Here is a 12,886-nt window from a genome sequence, read left to right on the forward strand (position 1 = left end):
TAAATACAACGTTTTAATTTTAAGAGTAGGCCATTTGGCATAAAACCCTAATTAATTAAAACATGCATCCTGGGTAAGGTCTGTAGCATATATTCTAAAATGAGTTTGTTCAAAGACGCTAACTGGTTGCTTGGGTTTTTAGATGGAGCTTTTCGATGTCCTTATTTGGCCCAAGAAAGGTATATGAGTATGTTTTGAAAGAGCTGGAATTGCCACCCATGGTCTATTTCAATCCTTTTCAAGAATATTTTTATGGAGGAGATAAGGCACATGACGGGCAGGAGCCATCCCACATATAGGTGTTGATATTGAAATCCCTGATTAGGTACTCTCCAACGATTGAAGGACAATGCCACTGAGAATTACTGTAGCATGCTCCAGCACTCCTTGGTGGTATTTTGCCCTTGTCTAAATCATTTGGGATGATTTTCCTTGCGTATTACACCTTTTTCCTTTCGAAATCTAATTTTATTGCATTTTCTCATATACAAGAGGCAAACATTGTTTTTTTCCAACATGCAACCACACAGGTTGTACATCTCATATTCAACTGTCCATAACATGCTCCATTAGTGAACCTTATTCCACCGACCACGACCCTGTTCCCCATGCGGAACTTGTATAGCGGGTGTGGCCATCCAGTATGAACAGAGCTTGATCCAATTGCGATGATTGAAACAGACAAAACACAATGCGCATATATTTGGAGCATGTCCGTTTTAAATATAATTAAAACCCCTTAATTTTTTCAAATATGTAAAGTGAATTACATCATTAGGGATGGACCAACATCTACATACCAAGTTGGTTCATGAGAAGCCCAGCCTTCTCATGAACCAACGGCGGGTATCTCGGAGCCATTCGAGAGGATGCTTGCGATTGAGAATCCGTTGTTTAGTTATGGAAATGTTGTATGACGTCTGAGTAGTACGTGTCGGGGGTCTGGCCGGAGAGCACAGGGCAAAAGCTATATCTCAGTCTGCACTGTAGATTCGGGGAGATTCCTGAGGCAACGCTAACGTATAACAGAAACGGAGTACATACCAAGCTGATCTGAGTTGAGACAAGTATTCAGGGAAACTCCAGGGGCAGGAGCTGGCAGTAACTAAAGAGAGAGAAAGAAAGCAAAGACAAGCAAATATACTGGGCAAAACAGATTGATCAGAATAAAGGGTGTACTGGAATATGATAAGGGGTCTCCATGCACTATGGAAAGCCCTTAGAATCGGTACCAGCAGATTACTCTTAACTGTCATGCTGCAGCTTCATAGGTTAGGCGTGCCGAGGAGCTTGTTGTACTCCGTGAAAGGGTAAAACTGGAGACCATACGCTGAGGCAGGTAAGACTTCAATGAACTGGGTGAAGGCTACAGAAGTCTTTCCCTTATCTGATCTGAAAGGCGACCAACGCAGGAGTAAGCAGATTCAAAGCAGAGGCACAACAGTGGACCAAGATTTAAGCAGAAAGCAGTGTTGAAAGAAATAACCAGATACAGGACAGGATAGAGAAACAAAGTACAAAGCAGAGACTGGAATATCAGAATACACAAGGCAAAGGACTCAGGCAAGATAGGTTGCTGCCAGCACAGCAAATACGAGGGATTCAGGAAAACCCAGAGTACTTAAGAACAGGCAATAGGAATATGGACTGAAGTCTGGTTAAATATAGGATGCAAGGAACACACAGGAAAACTTCAAAAGGCTGGGATTGCAAAGAGAAATAGAGAAAAGCTAGGCAGAAACAGTACAAGTGTGTGAAGCAGAAATGTTTACAGAAACGTTTACAGAAAGTCAGAAAGGCAGAAAAGATATCAGTAAATACCTGAATATCTTTAACAGCAAACAGGACAAGGTTACAGAAATTAAAAGATGGAAATCAAGGAAAGGTTCAATAACAGGCATACTGTAAAAGCAGACAGGAAAGGGTGCTTCAAAGCAGCAACAGAATTCAAAAGCCAAGATCAGCATATTCAGGAAAGGTTCAAATACTGGTCAAAGGAGCACAAGCACAAATTCCCAGTGGAAGCAGTTGACTCAACTACTTCTGTTTAAAGTGAACTTATAAAAGCCTTCCCAGCCAACAGGACAACAGGGTGGAGCTGATTGCAGTCTCAAGCAGCTGTGTTCAATTAAGCCCAGCCCTGGCTTCAGTAGTCTGCAGCAGTGATTTGTAATTGGGAGTTCTCCAGCACTCTGCAGCCTGCAGTAGCTTGGAAAAAGTGAATACAATCGGGGCCCTCCAGCTCTTAGAAGCTTGCTGCAAACAAATGTACTTAGTATGCCTCCTCCAGCCCTCTGCCATTCGGACAGCATACATATACCAGAATGCATCTGCTGGTTTAACCCAAACATGGAGTGGAACGTGAAATTCAATTGGTCAAAAACTGCAGCGGTAAAACAAGTAAGTGAATGCAGAGGCAGTTTGCAGGTTTTTACTTCGCAAGTATACCATAAACAGAGTCTCTGAATGTGCGCATGTAGCGGTGCTGGGTGGCAGGTGGGTAGGATTGTGACACTACGTCCGATGTCATAATATATACAAAATATAAAAACAACATGATGCCCGTTTCGGTACAGATGCGGGATACTGCCAGAAGCCCAGCAAGATTGAGTTATTACCTTTAATATTAATTGGACAGAATTCATCAGAGTTAATCTTGATTAACGATAGATGCAAATTACAAGTTTACCTGTTTTTACTTATTGAAGGCAAAATCATCTTCAAAATCTGCATCGGTGGAGGCAGCTACAACACACAATAACATTGAGGGACACTTTGAAGCACCCCTTATATGGGTATGTTAAACTACACAATCAGTTTGAAGCCATGCTATAGGTAGTAGTGTGATATGTCCATTTTGAATATACTAGTTTTTATATCCTATTTTTTTTGTTGCTGTTATTGTTTAGTGATATTAATCAGGAGAACGATGCCCATGGATATGGGTAATTATAAATTCGAGTGCCAGAAAAAGTGAATTACTTTGAGTGAACAGGCTAATGAATTACTTACTCTTTAAGAATAGAGTCAAATTATTGGAGTGAAGGTTGTTTGGTGCACACCTTTGGAACAGAAGGGTAAGGGCACAGTGGCATGTCTAATGGACAAATATGGACTAATCTTTATGGGAGCACTTTCCACTCCTGATCTGCACCTTACAGTTGCAGAAATCTATAGGTTGTTAATCCTAATGGCCCATTCTACCTTAGAGGCCACACTATTTTGACAGGCACTGCATGCGTTTGTTAAAAAATCTTTAATCATGTTTGTTTTAGATTCTTTTGTTCCTAAATTGCAAAATGTAAATTAATCGCAAATATGTTTATGACTTGACTGTTGTCTGTTTCTTTCCCCTCTCTCCTACCCATACTTTTATTTTTCCTCTCTCTTACTTTGTTTAATTTTGATGATGTCCTCATGGACTATCGACATGGTTATTGTGATATGCTTATTTTTAAATCATGTTATTTAATTGTGTGGCTTGACAAATCGGATTTCAATTGCCAAAAGTGTTGTATGTTTGTGATATGTGTATCATTTGACAGTATGGATGCATGATGATATGATCATGTTTTTGTGTCCTGTATTTTCAATTATGACATTTGGGAAAAACCCCATGGTGAGTTATTTGACAAATACAATCAAGGTATAATTATGTATATGTGTTTGATACATCCCTGAGGAAGGCCTAGAAGTGGCTGAAACACGTGTTGGCTGTAGAAGAATTTATAAATCATCATTGTCAAGCAAAAGTGTCAGACTGATCATTACTTTTTATAATTGATCTCAAGATTCTAGGAAGGTCTCTTGGGTGAAGATTGCTCGGGTACAACATTAACTGTCGATTACTTTGTCAGGTGTGGGGCTTAAGTCACGAACCAACCTAGGCCAGTGCAGCACACCTTCCAAACAATATCCAATAGAACAATTGTGAACCAATATATAAGTGAGAGTTAGCTCAACCTGTTATCAGCCCAAATCCAGTTTGCATCATCAGCAGAGAAGAGGCTTATCTTATATTCCCCAATTCTGACCCCTTTCAATTTAGAATCCCCACCGTGACTGCCCAGGGTTTCATGACTAGTGAATATAAGGGCAGGGACAAAGGACAGCCCTGCCTCCTCCCTCTCCTCAGGAGAAACCTACTCATCTCCTCTCCATTAACCAATAATCCTGCGGAAGGAGACGAGTATAGCGCCCGAACCACCCCATCCATTTCGCACCATTCCTATTGTTCCTACGACCTGCTGCTGGAATACCTAATTAATACGATTAAATGCCTTTTTGGCGTCCAATGATAGTATCAGGGCCCCTTCCTCATCACTGCCTGAGACGTAAGAACATTAAGGATCTTTCACAAGTTATCCAAACCTTGTCTATTGTGGATGAAGCCCGCCTGTTCAGGGCGGACCAGTGTGATAGACAACGCTCCCACATAGATGCCAGAGTTCAGGTAAATAACTTGGCATCACTGCTGAGAAGCAATATCAGCCTGTAAGAAGAACACAACAGCGGGTGGTCCTCTTCCGGTTTAGAACTGTGATCAATGCAGAGAGGAAGAAAGGTGGGTAGCCCCCACTCCATATATTGCAAATACTCCTTATACTGCCCTGCCCCCAGACCTGAGAGTGTGCAGCTCATTGGCTGTGTTAAAACATTGTCTGAAAACTGCTCTATTTCACTAACTGTCTCCTTGAACTCCTCATGCTACCTCCATCACTGATCTAATCTCAGTTTACTTGTTTTATGCTGTCCTGTCTTGTCGAGTGCCACTATGCCTATGGGCCCTCCTTTCTCGCTTTATAATAAAATGAATAAATAAAAAAAAAAAATGCTTCTAGAAACCAGAGGTGACACCATTCTCCCCGGGGGCCTTCCCTGGCTTCAGGTGGTCTATGGCCGAATCACCTCTTCCGGAGTAATGATCGCCTCCAATTCCCCCTCTCTGTAGGACAACCGAAACCCACCTAAGTAATCCCTTATCACCATTTCATCTGCTTCACTTTCCTCATTATATAGGTTTTCATAAAATTTGACTAAACCGTCAAGAATTTCCCCTCGATAGCCTCCTCTGCTTCGGAAATCCTAATTCCCAATGCCATGAGTTCCTCCCTCAATTTCCCATCCATCAGTCCTTTCTCCCTCTTTCTCATCGTATCCTCTGAGATGAGAAGTCGATGCATCGTAGCCTTAGCCGCTTCCCACACATATCTGTGTCATTCAACTCAAAATAGGACTGTAATTCTTTTTCCATAATATCCTGAAAAACCGGGTCCCTGAGGAGCACTCCGATCTAAGACATGCCATCAGAGGTCAACATCTTTGTCTTTGATCTAGCATGTAGAAAGAAAGATCCTGAAATGTCATAATTGATGCACCATTCCAATCCACTGTGTCTGTTTCTCTTGCCCTTTTGAATATGTCCTCCTGTTCCTGGTAATAATGGCACTTTGCTACACCAGATCTGGGCCTCTCCTGAACCTGGCCCTCGAGGCACCCTGTCATAGAGGGTCTCTCTATCATCATCCTGGGCCAAGCAGTTTCTTGAGAATTTGTGATTGAACCAGTTCCAGATCTTTCTGTGTCTCACCGTCTGTGTGTGGCAGGCTCCATACTTGTAGGTTATTCCTTCGCTCTCTGTGTTTGCTTCTTGTATCTCTTTCGGCCTTCTGAAACTCCTTGATTCTCGCTTCAAGTCTGGCTTAAAAATGTGCACCGAGTTGATTGGTTTTCAAGGTCTCCACCTTAAACACACAATCTCTGATGGCACCCAACAAGTTCTGTACTTCTGCTCTAAAGGGCTTGAGCTCCTGCAGGATTGTCTGCACATTATGCTTCAAATTACCTAGCCCTCCCTCTAGCTGCGAGGGACCAGCCTCCATGTTCTTTTTCGACAACTAAGTGGAGACGTTTGAAGGGGTGTGCTAACCCAAGTCTCCCCTCTTCTGCGTGTTATACATATACCAGGTTGACACCACTTCTGGGTAATGGGACTCCCCCTCCAAGCTATTTTAAAGGCTCAACATTGAACCCTGCACTCACACCTGGCACCTTAGGGAGAGGATCCTTCAATACGGTGGTATACTGCCCCAGTCCTCCAGCTTGCCACGGCCGAACCTCAGCCCAGGGTCCAATGCCTGCCACCCTTTCCATGCCACTGTTGCCTCATGCAGACAACAGTCCTAGATCAGCACTTACACTCTGCCCCTGAGCCATACTCCTCCAGCCATTACTCGTCTGGCCTCTGTGTCCATTCCCTCCCGGCCACACTGTCCGGCTCTGTGTATCCACTCGGGGCACTCCGCTCCAAGCGGCCCACCTCTCACCAGTTATCCATGCTCCCGTAGTCCCCGGGGGCACTCTGTCGCCAGGCCACCTGGAATTCCAGAGTCTCCCTCCATCGCCTCTGCCTAGGCTGCACCATGGGCCTTGCGTCGGAAGCTCAAGGCTGCGCCGCCCCCCTCACTGTGGTAAAAACTGGGGCAGCGTCTTACACAGCAGCCCTCCAATGATTACTACAGTCCGATTCAGGGTCTTTCGGACACTTCTGGGTGCCTGAGGAGCTGCAAATTACATGGCTGTTTCTTTTGGCGCCCCCGAGTGGTATCAGTATTTCACTTTTAAAAGCTGGTAATGTGCTCATTCATTGAATATAGTTCATTAAAGAGAGCACTACATATTTAGTTCTGCTTAGACTTTCTCATTAGAATGCAACTGTTGTAAATGTGATGGAATTGCTTCTGGAGGAGTATTCATTCAGCTCTTGATATGTGGTGTAAAATGCAAAACATGTGGCAACAGAGCTTAAAATGTAATGGAGCGTTACTGTTTGCCATACAATTATTTAGGAAACGACAATTTGGTACTGCTCATTTCAACTCTCTCCCTTCCTTTCACTTTTTTAAATTGAAACAAGTCAATCCACAAACTCAAAGCTAATGTTAAGAGGGTACGACACACATTAAATAACTTTGATTTGACCACCATTTCATGCACTAAGACAGGTGTAAGCGTGTAAGGGGTCTGAAGCAAGAGTCATACACAAAGGTGGTATGTTTTGGGGTAAAGACTCTTATTAAATAATAAAAGGGTTGAAAAAGGCCTCTCTGTCCATACATCTGCGAGGGATTCCCCTACGTCAAAGGAAACTAGTGAAATTGTCAGGCAGTCTGAAACTATAGAGGCAGTCATTATTGTGTCCGCAAACCCTACGTATGTCCCTACAACTAATACTCTAAGATAAATGTACAAGGAAGGTCTTTTCTCAAAGTCTTAAGTGTTCATAGTATGTTTGCCAAACAGAAATGTTCTCAGCTTTACTGGTGTTTAAGTGATAAACAAAGTAATGTTCCAAAATATAAATTTCTAAGGCTGGGGTTGCGCTTCTTTCCCCTAGACTTCTTATTCTCCTTTAACGCTGTTTAGTATATGAGATTGTCTCTTGGGCACTCTCTTGGCATCCTGCCATGTTAAGTTCTTTTAAAAGTGAGGATCCTGTTCATCAGTCTTTGAGTCATAGCTTTCCTGCTTTTTGGGCTGTTGTATATGTGAAGCCCAGACTTCCAGGAAAATTGTTTGGCTCTTCCTCTTGCCAAACAAGGGCTTTTCATATAATAATGTTCTGTTTTTACTTCTCATGTGGGTGCGGGTCCCAGTCTATTATGTTATATACGCTTAACTTAGTCCCTTATATTTCAGGCACTCTTTCTGGTTGGTTTCAGATCTCCCTGTTCTGGTGTCTGAGTTCTCTAAACGTGCTATGGTGTTGTGTCTCTTTGGCTCACTCTTCTGCCAAGTGACTGACTCCTCCCAGGTTTGCTTTAGGGTTCCAGACCCTCTTTTGAAGTGCAAGTCCTTGGCTCGCACAGGTTCACTCTCCTGCCTGGTAGACAGTTCTCTCAGACTTTCCTCAGCATCCCAGACCTTCTTGTTGAGGTGCAGGTCCTCAACTCGCTCATGGGTGTTGTCTCCCCTTGGTTCATTCTCCCACTCACTTGAGCTTCCTTCAGGATCCCAGACCCTATTTTGGAGGTGCGCGTCCTCTGCTCGCGCAGTAGCGCTGTCTTCCCTTGGTTCACTCTCCTGCCAAGTAGACAACTCTTGCAAGCTTCCTTCAGGGTCTCCGACCCTCTCTTTACAGTTCACTTGCTCAGCCCCGTGCCTCCCCAGACCTTGTGCAGCTCCCAGGCAACCTGCGTACCTGTTGCTTCTCTCCCTGTCTGTACGGGTGTTCTCCGAGCTTCCGCTGCTTCCCTGGAGGCTCCGGTCACTGTCGGGGCTATGTTTCAGTCCGCAGCTGTTTGTTTGCCGTCTGCTCCTTCCCGGCCAGTTATCCTTTACCCAGAATCACTTGCTGCTGCAATGGAAGCCTGGAGGTCTCTCACAGCACTGTAATGTGAGGGGTCCTGTCATCGTCCGTGCTTGGCTTCCAAGATACTAGCCCTCGCCTCGCTTCCCAGATTGCAGCTGCAGCTGAGCCTGAACACCTTTCAAACTACCACAAAGGATAATTATACTGCTTCAGGCTGTCGCTGGTCTCTGGAGTCTAGACCGCTCATTCTGTTTCTGAGACATAATCCTTGTACTCGCGGTCCTCTTCCTCATCCCAGTGCTAGCCTTAAAGCGATGTGTTTGATATCTGGAAGTCTTTAGATCCTCATATTTGTTGGTTAAGCCTAGATGGAATATATTGGCAATAAAACATGTCAGTTCTGTCTGAGCAAGTATAAGACTGATTAAAAAAGTAGTGGGGTCTATTACATCAGTTGGATACCGCATTCCATGGTGGTGTTGGTCCTCAATGTCAGTGTGCAGTTCTTTCGCCACATACTCTTTCTACCAACAAGACCAGTAGTATACACCACTACCAACAATGCCAGTCAGACACACCACTAACATCGCACCTGATCTGTTGCTTGTTCTTTGGGCTCACTGAGTACCAGTCTTCTTACCTATGATGTACTTGTATGCCCGATAGAACAGAACTGAGGTAAATGCACACTGAGAAAGTGTCATCCTATAAGCAATCTGCAGACCCAACAAGACACAGAGATGACCGTAGTAGCTGTTGCTGGTTCTTGGGTCCACTGAGCACCAGTCATCAAATCTAGTTAGTATTCATATGTCTGATAGCACAGAACTGGAAGCAACTGCACAACGAGAAGGTATCATCCGATAAACAATGGCAGACTCAACAAGACATTGGGACGACCATAGACCTGTAATTAGCTAAACCCAATAAAGATTAGGAATAGGGCAACTCAAAACTGATGACACTGCCAAGCAGGCAAAGACAACTTCAAGCCTGGTAATTGGAACAAACTCTGCACTAGACAGAGAATTTCTCTCTGAGAACCAATGCTCTGAACCTCTAGAATAGATATGATAAGCTCAGCGGGCACTGAAAGGTAATCAGGAATAGGGGTCTCCCACCAATCCGCACAGACACTCGCACATACCGATATGCCCACTCTCTCATCTGCCTACACACCTCGATGAACACCTCAACAGTCTTTAGAACGCATCTATAGCCCAGAGAAAAAAATCAGCCTAACTACATACATATTCTCATACACAAGCTCCACCACTGCCAGAATGCACACTACAAGGTCAACGGCCTTGCTGCCCACATTCTACTCCTCTCACACAACCACCATACCACGCCTAGCTTTAGAATGCAGCTACACACCTCTTAAACCACACTGGCTGCACACATATTGAGTATACCCAAGCACTATTTACTACCCTACTCTCTCCATTGACCTGGACTACGGTCCCCAAGGGCATTCAACCCACATCACTTTGGGATCATACTAATGATATATGTATATAAGGCGCTATACAAATGCACATTAATATAACATACTGTGGATGTACTGCCCTAGCACCTGGAAAAGTTTCCCTCTAGGGAAAAGGGGACAACATCCTCAGATTCCTCACACCGGCCAAGACATTTTTTTTTAATTCAGCCAGAACTACAGGTCGACTAACTTAATGTCTACTCGACAAAAGAAAAATGCACTCAACCAGTGAAATTGGTGGCACATGATGAAACATTAATATTTAACAGCATTGGGAAAGTCCCTTTTAAATATAGTCTTCTAGATAACCTGTTGAACCAAACTTTCCTATTGACTGTAGAGAGCACGAGATATGGGAAGTACCATTGTTCATGGCAAACATAAGTGTTATAACAAATTTGTGTGAGGGACTTACAGAGCTTGCAATAGCGTGTTGCTTCAAGATAGGGTCAGAATGGGACTCAGTTAGGACTAGGATCAATCATCCCATGCACAATGGACCATCAGCCAAGGCCCAAGATAGCTCTAGAGTGAGAGTACGTGTTCTTAAATATCAAACAATGAGAGAACTAAATGGTGCAGGATGTTAACTGAAAGTATATGGTTGGTAAAATCAGTAACCTTGCATGTGTACATTTGCCTTGCTCCGCACTAATGATCAGTGTCACATTGCACCCAAGCAGAGTCAGAAGGCATGCATGCACAAGTGACAACGGGCAGTAGCTTCCTGACTGCTCAATAGACATTTGTGAACTTGGATGAGCACACTCATTCATAAATAGAAATAATAAAATACACTGGTAGTCAGCTTCCTTCAATCATTAACATATCTATGTTGGGGCTGAGCCTGCCAGAGGATGGAGCTGGGACATTGTGGCCACAACAAACAGTGACACCACCAGCCCAGTTCTGCAATGCAGCTGCCCTCCCCGCCCGCTCACTTCTGATCTGTTCCCTCAGCAATGCACAAAAAGGAGCCCATATGACCGAAGTGTGAGTCAACATTGCGCTGTCCTTACCACTTCCTCACATTTGTTGTACTTTGTGGTAAGCACTTCAATGGAGGCTCGGAACACCTCTGCTCCCCATAAGGAACTTGCAGTGGTTGGTATATTGCTTGCTGCTGTAATAGTTTAGCCTAGGGAGTTGAGTTTGTCACTTTCGGTCTCATTCAGAGTCTGGCCTAGACTGTTGCTTGCGGATGTGCTCAGCGAATCTTCATCCTCCACTGGAGAAGGCCATCAAACCCTCACCATGCATCTCTTCCTTCACACCGCAGCTAGAGCTTGCAAACCTTCCATACCTTTGTGCTCGGATTAGTTATCGATGCTATAACAAGATACATTTACAAACTCTAATTCATTCCTTACAGTGTAGCCAAATAAGCTCATCCTGCAAGTTGCAGTGTGGGTACTGAGGTTCTTATTTTGAGTATTTTAACATACTGACTCATGTAATGTAAGATCTTTATTGCACCACACACGATTCTAGGCCATATGGATTTTCTTTGTGCTAATTACAGATCTTAATGAACAGTCCTTTGTGAGCCCTTCTCAGGGGAAGCAGAAGCAAGCTGACTCGCAGGCAGGCAGACTGCTGGATTATCAGCGGACATACACCTTGCAGCTGCTCCAGGGCACATACCCCAGTCTGACTTTAGGAACAGGCTGGAAGGGCAGGCTGCCATAGATTGATTTCCAGGTAATTGTGGTACCCAGTGCACTGCTGCCACCGATGAGCATAACATGCAATTAGTGGATACAAACTTTTCATAAGGAACACTCAACTACTGGGTTGAGTACCAAGATCATGGTTCTCAACCCTCTTAAAAAGGACCTACAAATGCTACTGGTTGAGTGGATTTCCTTAGGCCTTTACTAGATTTAATTCTGGAATGTCTGTTCCATACTAGTTGCTTCTTGGTGATTGGAAGGAATATTGCTCCCATCTCCAACATGTGTGAACTTTGAAAGATTCTTGCTTAAAGGGGCAGTTGTAGCAAGAAGACAGATCTTTTTTTAAATTTTAAAATTTGAAGGTTGGAATTGAGGATGGCGGATGTTTTTTATACTTCATCTGAGAGACTATCCTATTAATGAAAAGATCAACTGTCTACCTATTCCTTGAATTGAGACAATTTCTAGAAGCCAAGGTTGGTTTCAGGTGGTCTTCTCACAAGGTGCAGTTTGCTCAATGTCACAAAAAAAGAGTTCAATCAACATGGCTGTTCATAAGACCTTCTCCACAGGGCCCTTGCAGTGATTTCAAATACCTTCAGTGTCTCTGAGTTCCTTGGGGTTCCCTTCCCCAAGGTTCAACTTATTCAAGTTCCACATGCCACAAAAGAAATGTAACACAGTTCCTTTTGAAGCCTCTCCGGGTTCCGTTCACCACGCTTCACTCCTTTCAACACTATAAAGACAAACAATATGTCTCCAACTTGGTTGGGTCTCTCAGGGTTCCCTTCCTCAAACTCGGGCCCTTCCAGCTTTCAACACAAAACAAAATATATCACAGTTCAGTTTTATCAAGATGCACTTTGCTTTCTTCGCTAGGCCTCTCGGGGTTCCCTTCCCCAGCACATGCCACTTTCAAGCTTCAAACACAAGTTTAATAACTCAGTTCAAGTTGTCAGGATGAACCTTCCCTTTTCCATACAGTTATTTGCACATATCATTCACTTATGGGGTGAAGTCGGAGACTTTTGAAAATGCCAGGGTATTTGCTCGTCCTCAGTGAGACCGCTTCAACATGACCCCTCTCTCTATTTCTTTCTTCTCTTTCTGCCTCCTTCAGGTGCTTCCTGCACCCCTTTATTTTTTCTTTCCTCTCTGTGCACACTTGCAGTGTTGCCTTCCTTTTTATCGTGCCCCTGGCACTTTTCCTTTACTCTTCCCGTGCTACTTTGCACCGCCTTTTCTGTTACGGGTCACTCGTACCCTTGTGTACACTTGCACTGTTGCTTTTCTTTACTTTCACTAATTTTACAATATGCTTTTTGCTTTACTTTCTGCTCCGTTCTGTCAACTTTACACTTTATGCTTAACTCTTGCTTTCAGCTGCGCTTTCAGATTATCTATTCTTTT

At 43.8% G+C, this 12,886-nt stretch overlaps 1 protein-coding gene across 6 annotated transcripts in view; it reads left to right on the forward strand.

Moving 5' to 3' along the window:
- The window catches only part of MSRA (methionine sulfoxide reductase A), a 1,385,155-nt gene that overhangs the window by 185,863 nt on the left and 1,186,406 nt on the right, over window positions 1–12,886 (forward strand). The gene's annotated exons all lie outside the window — the stretch shown is intronic.

Source organism: Ambystoma mexicanum, chromosome 4p, assembly GCF_040938575.1.
Source record: "Ambystoma mexicanum isolate Mex_15411 chromosome 4p, UKY_AmexF1_1, whole genome shotgun sequence".
NCBI classification, from domain to species: domain Eukaryota; kingdom Metazoa; phylum Chordata; class Amphibia; order Caudata; family Ambystomatidae; genus Ambystoma; species Ambystoma mexicanum.